Raw genomic sequence first — 6,953 nt, 5'->3', positions numbered from 1 at the left:
TTAAAACACATTGTGATTTTTTTTTTCTTTACATTGACTTATGTAAGTATTCAAACAAATTGCCCGTTCTCTGGAGAAACAAGTAGAAATTCATGATGGGGTACGTTAATTAAACACAGTAATGCAGTATATTACTACTTTGTCTATATTATGTGCAAGAAACATTTCCTGAAAAATTGCTGAACAATTTTTTTTTTAATTTTTTTTTTCAACATTTATTTATTTTTGGGACAGAGAGAGACAGAGCATGAACGGGGGAGGGGCAGAGAGAGAGGGAGACACAGAATCGGAAACAGGCTCCAGGCTCTGAGCCATCAGCCCAGAGCCCGACGCGGGGCTCGAACTCACAGACCGCGAGATCGTGACCTGGCCGAAGTCGGACGCTTAACCGACTGCGCCACCCAGGCGCCCCTTGCTGAACAATTTTTATATATGATTTCTTATATACCACGAGAGAATGTAGCAGTGAGGAATAATTCTCAGATGGCTATAAGCAGTCCACAGCTTAAGAATTACGTGGCCTCCTTCACTGAGATTTTGATTCGATGGATTTGAAGGAGTCAGAAACTGTATTCTCATTTTTATTTTTTAACTCTCTGGGTGATTCACATGCATAGTGATATTTGGAAACCAACAACTTAGTGCTTAATATATAAATTTATAAATATTTTCAATTATATTATAATAATATCACATACAATACGTCATTATATCACATACTCTGAGTACTGACATACAATTATCAACATACCTGGGGCACCTGTATGGTTCAGTCAGTTGAGTGTCCGACTTTGGCTCAGGTCATGATCTCACTGTTCATGGGTTCAAGCCCCACATCGGGCTCACTGCTGTCAGCGCAGAGCCTGCTTTGGATCTTCTGTCCCCCTCTCTCTGCCCCTCCCCCACATGCACTCTGTCAAAAATAAACATTAAAAAAATTATCAATATACCTGAAAATAATTATGAGCATATGCATAGAATATATTCTCCAACTTTGAACTTTAGGGAAACCTTTCCTGTTTTTATTTATATATTGAGCAGGTTTTGAATATTGAAGGTAGGGCCTTTTTAACAGTATCTGACGGCTGAAAACAATTCCAAAGTCTCAACATGCCTATTCTGTCATCTCAAGACAAAATTATGTTCAGCTTCAGGTGAATTAAGTATTGATGGGAGGAAATCCCATGCTGACTATGAGATCCTGATTATTTCAGTGAGCTGAAGTGAGGTGTCTAAGGAAAGCAGAAGAAGAAGTTTATCTTAGAGCAGTGGGCATAAAACTAGCATATGTTTCCACCTGGGAAAGCATAAAAACATTCCAGGAGTTTCAGGGATACAAATAGTAGTGAAAGATTCAGTACTCATATTTACATCTTCTAGATACAATTTTGCCTGCAACTTATCTTTGAGGGCCTACATCATTATGCAGATTCGCATTTTTCATCTCCCCTTTAAAAATCACCTTTCTCACACTTCACAAAACAATGGAAAACCTCTAATCTACTTTTAATTTATTACAGTAGATTGTGTTGGGATGTAAAAATCTCCGAGGCAACACGGGAACAATTCACAATATTGATGTAGGTGTTGAGAAAATGAATGATTCAAACAAACGTGTAAGAAATCCTTTCGCAAATAAGTTTTCAATTTCTGATTTGAACAATATTGATGGAAGATCAAATTGATTTGTCAGTGGAGACTTCATTAAAAATAATTTTTGATGATAGGTCACCATGTAACTTTGGGGTATAATACAGAGGTAGTTCAAATAATTGAATGAAAAATTTTTTTTCTGTTTATTAATGCGGGCAAGGTATATCATCCTTTGCATCTATTAAAAAAACCTGGAAGGATCTAGTCATAGGTGATATTTCTTTACATATTTCAAAAAAAATGAGCCTGGGTATTTGAATTCCAACTCTAGACTACTTTTAGAGTCTGTAACCGTACTGAAATATAAGGCCAAGTGAGTTAGAGTTCAAAATACCCATTTATAAGTATTTATTTCGGAATATTGGTATCTTTACGACACCCAGTTTTCCAATCCATTGTATAATAGCCTTTGATTTATCTCGGGCTAATTTAATTCTTTCAGATTATGTGTTGAGTTTTCAGATTTATTTCTATCTATGTAATAAGCTTAGGTGCCATGAAAAGAATTATTATTTTTATAATTACGGTGATTTTTTAGAGCAGTTTAAGGCACACAGCAAAATTGAACAGAAGGTATAGAGATTTCCCATATACCTCTTTCCCTCACACATGCATAGCCTCCCAAATATCAACATCCCCCATGGGAGTGGTATGATACAACTGATGAACCTGCGTTGACACATCATAATTACCCAAAGTCTGTAGTTTATATTACAGTTCACTTCTTAGTGTTGTATAGACTATAGGTTTTAAAAAATGTATAATGATATATATATATATATATATATATATATATATATACACATCATTATCGTATCATATAGAGTATTTCACTGTCCTAAAAGTTCTATGGACTCTGCTTATAGATCCCTCCCTCCTCTCAAGCTCCCTGGCAACCACTGTTCTTTTTACTGTCTCCATAGTTTTGCCTTTTCCAGAACATCATATGTTCAAATCATGGCCTTTTCAGATTGGCTTCTTTCACTTAGTAACACACATTTAAGAATTCTCCATGTCTTTGCGTGGCTTGATAGCTCATTTCTTTTTAGTGCTACATAATATCCCATTTTCTGGAGGTATCACTTTTTATCTATGCATTGAGCTACTGAGGGACATCTTGTCTGATTCCAAGTCTTGGCAATTTTAAATAAAGGTATTATATATAAACATCTGCATATAGGCTACGTGTGGATGTGTAGTGAGTGAACACGTGGAGCACAATTGTTGAATTACATGTATTAATTGTACGCTTAGTTTTGTAAGAATTCACTAAACTGTCTTTCCACAGTTCGGTGATAAGTCTGTGATATCATTTTCCATTCTCACCAGAAATGAATGAGTTCCTGTTGCCCACATCCTTACCAGCATTTGGTATTGGCCATTCTAATAAATGTGTAGTCGTATCTCACTGTTTTAATTCCTGTTTCCCTAGTAGCATGTGATATGGAGCATCTTTTCATATATTTATTTGCCATCTTTATAGCTTCTTTGGTCAGGTGTCTATTAAAGTATTTGGTTTTTTTTTCACTGTTGATTTTTATGAGTTCTTTGCATATTTTGGATAACTGAACTTTATCAGATACATCTTTTGCAAATATTTTCCCACAGTTCATGGCTTGTCTTCTCATTCTCTTGACATTGTCACTCACAATAAAGATTTTTATTTGTTTGTTTGTTTTAGAAAGACAGTGCAAGCACGGGGAGAGAGCAGAGGTAGAGAGAGAGAGATAACCCCCAAGGAGGTTCCATGTTCATGGCAGAGCCCAACATGGGCCTCCATCCCAAGACCCTGGGATCATGATCTGAGCCGAAGCCAAGAATTGGATGCTCAACAGACTGAGCTACCCAGGACACCCCCATGGAGAAAAAGTTTTAAATTTTAATGCATTTTAATGAATTTTATCAACCTTGCCTTTCATGGATTGTGCCTTTGGTGTTATATCTGAAAAGGCATCATTGTACCCAAGTTAACCTGGATTTTTTCCTATCTTATACTAAGAGTTTTAAAGGTTTGCATTTTACATTTAGGTCTGGGATCCATTTTGAGTTAATTTTTGTGAAGGGTGTAAAGTCTATGTCTAGATTAACTTTTTTTTTTTTGCATGCGGATGTCCACTTGTCCTCACACTATTATTTGAAAAGATATTTTGTATATTCATTTTATTTATTTTGCTCCTTTGTCAAAAATCAGCAGATTATATCTATGTGGGTCTATTTCTTGTCTCTCCTCTGTTCCATTGGTATATTTGCTTATTCTTTTACTAATATCACACATCTTGATTAATTTACTTTTATTCTTTTTCTTAAAGTCAGGAAGTATGAATCTTCCAACTTTATTTATCTCTTTCAATATTGTGTTAGCTATTCTGTGTCTTTTGCCTCTCTCTATAAAATTTAGAATCAGTTTGTCAATATCCACAAAATAACTTGCTGAGATTTTGATCAAGGTTTCTTTGAATTTAGAGATCAATTGGGAAAGAAGTGACATCTTGACAGTATTGTGTCTTCCTGTCTGTGAACATGGAGTATCTTTCCATTTATGTAGTTCTCCTTTGATTTTGTTCATCAGAGTTTGTCCTCACATAGGTTTTTACCTGTATGTTTGTTGGATTTATATCTGACTATCTCATTTTTTAGTGGAAAATCAAGTGGTATTATGCTTTTAATTTCAAATTCTACTTACACACTGCTGGTATATGGGAAGTGATTGACTTTTGTGTATTAGCCATGTATTCTGCAATCTTATTATAATTGCACATTAGTTCTAGGAGTTTTCTGGTGATTCTTACAGATTGTTTATATAGGCAATTCTGTTGTCTGCAAACAACGAGGTTTTTTTTTTTTCTTCCCAATCTTTGCGTCTTTTATCCCCTTGTCTTGTCTTATTGAAATAGCTAGAATTTCCAGTACAATTTTGAAAAGGAGTGGTGAGAGGGGATGTACTTGATCTTAGTGGAAAAGCTTCACTCTCATTTAATATGATGTTAGCTGTAGGCTTTTTTGTAGATGTTTTTAATCAAGTTGAAAAAATTCCCCTCTATTCCTAGTTTACTGAAAGTTTTTAATCATGAATAAATGTTAGATTTTGTCAAGTGTTTTTATTTTTCTTCTATAAATATGCTCATGTGATTTTTATAGCCTGTTGATGTGATAGAATACATTAATTGATTTTTGAATGTTGAAAAAGACTTGCATACCTGTGATATATCTCACGTGGTCCTAGTGCATGACTCTTTTTATATGTTGCTGGATTCAACTTTCCAGTATTTTATTAAAGATTTTATATCTCTGTTCAAGAGAGGTATTGGTGTGTAATTTTCTTGTAATGTCTTCTATTTTGGTATCAGGGTAATGCTGGCCTCAGAGAATGCATGAAGTATTTCCCCTGGTTCTATTTTCTGAAAGAGATGATAGGGGACTGGTATTCCCCACCCCTTAAATGTGTGATAGAATTCACCAGTGAACCTATCAGGGTCTGGTACTTCCTGTTTTGGAAGGTTGTTGATTTTTTATTCAATCTCTTTAATGGATATAGGCTTATTCATATTGTCTATTTCTTCTTGTGTGAGTTTAGGTAGGTTGTGTCTTTCAATGAATGGTTCATGTTGTTTAGGCAATCAAATTTGTGGATGTAGAGTTATTCACAGCATTTCATTATTATTCTTTTAATGTCCATAGGATCTGTAGTTATGTTGCCTCTTTCATTTCTGATATTAGCAATTTATGTCCTCATTCTTTTTTCTGAATTAGTCTGGCTAGAGGCTTATAATTTTTTTTGAACAAGAAGTGTTTTGTTTTATTGGTTTACTGTATTGATTAACTTGTTTTTAATTTCATAAATTTTTTTGCTCCAATTCTTATTATTTCTTTGCTTTTGTTTACTTAGGATTTAACTTCCTTTTCTTCTACTAGTTTCCTAAAAGGAAAGTGGATTGTTGGTTTTAGATCTTCCTTCTTTTTTTTAATGTTTATTTATTTATTTTGAGGGGGTGGGCAGAGCAAGAGGGAGGGAGGGAATTCCAAGCAAGCCCCACACTATCAACACAGAGACCAATGTGGGGCTTGATCTCATGAACAGTAAGATAATGACCTGAGCTGAAATCAAGAGCCAGATGTTTAACTGACTGAACCACCCACATTCCCCAGAGAGAGAGAATCTTAAGCAGGCTCCATGCTCAGTGCCTGATGTGGGGCTCAATCCCACGGCCCTGGAATCATGACCTTAGTAGAAACTGAGTCAGCCGTTCAACCAACTGAGCGACCCAGGTGCCCCTTGCTCTTTTTTTTTTTTTTTTTAATATATACATTCAATGCTATTCATTGTCCTCTAAGCACTCCTTTTGAAAGATTCCCCAAATTTTGATAAGATATGTTTTTATTTTCATTTTGTTCAGTATTTTAAAATATGTTTTGAGATGTTTTACCTTGACCCATGTGTTGTTTAAAGGTGTGCTGTTTAATCTCCATGTGTTTGGGATCTTAAAGTATCTTTATATTATTTATTTCTAGTTTTATCCACTGTGATCTGAAAGCAGACATGGCATTATTTCTATTCTTTTAAATTTGTTGAAGTGTGTTATGGCCAACAACGTGGTTTATCTTGGGAAATGGGCTATTTGATCTTGGGACAGATGTGTGTTCTCCTGTTGTTAGATAAGGTAGTCTTTAGAAGAATTATCATTATAAAAAAATTTAGTTACTACTGTAATTATTAGAGCTTGGAGTTGAGGCTTCTGGTTGGACAATGAACTTACAAGTGTAGGTAGTATGCTACATGATGGGCAAGTCTTTCGTTAACACTGCAAGCATCTCTAACACAATGAGTGGAGTTTGATAGTAATTCTTGCTACAAGTTAAAAAAATTATATTACTAGTTGTTTCTGATAAGTGGATGTAAGTTTTTTATGTTATTTTTATAATAGTGATATTTTGAAATTAATCGATTAATACTATTTTTTCGTAGAAACAACCATGTCATCTAAAAATAATGAGTTTTATTTCACTTTCAAAATTCTTTGAATTTATTTTCTTTACTGCCTTAATGCACTTCCTAGACTTTTCAATAAAATTTAGAATGTAGTTCTTCCAATAAATGTTCAAGCAAAAATGAACTATTGGGACTTCATCAAGATAAGAATTTTCTGCACAGTGAAGGGAACAATCAACAAAAACCAAAAGACAACTTTGGGAATGGGAGAAGGTATTTGCAAATGACATATCTGATAAAGGGTTAGTATCCAAAAATCTATAAATAACTTATAAAAATCAACACCCAAAAAACAAATAATCCAGTTAAAAAA

At 34.4% G+C, this 6,953-nt stretch overlaps 1 non-coding gene across 1 annotated transcript; it reads left to right on the top strand.

Annotated features, from left to right (window-relative positions):
* The first annotated feature begins 6,354 nt into the window (after window positions 1-6,354).
* On the top strand, window positions 6,355-6,507 carry LOC112859190 (small nucleolar RNA SNORA62/SNORA6 family). The gene has a single exon (XR_003223489.1). It is a non-coding gene; the product is annotated as a small nucleolar RNA SNORA62/SNORA6 family (small nucleolar RNA).
* The last annotated feature ends 446 nt before the right edge of the window (window positions 6,508-6,953 follow it).

Source organism: Puma concolor, chromosome B1 (genome assembly GCF_028749965.1).
Source record: "Puma concolor isolate L17-30 chromosome B1, mPumCon1.1.hap2, whole genome shotgun sequence".
Lineage (NCBI taxonomy): Eukaryota > Metazoa > Chordata > Mammalia > Carnivora > Felidae > Puma > Puma concolor.
The sequence above is the reverse complement of the archived record's forward strand: the minus strand, read 5'-3'. Positions and strand labels throughout refer to the sequence as shown.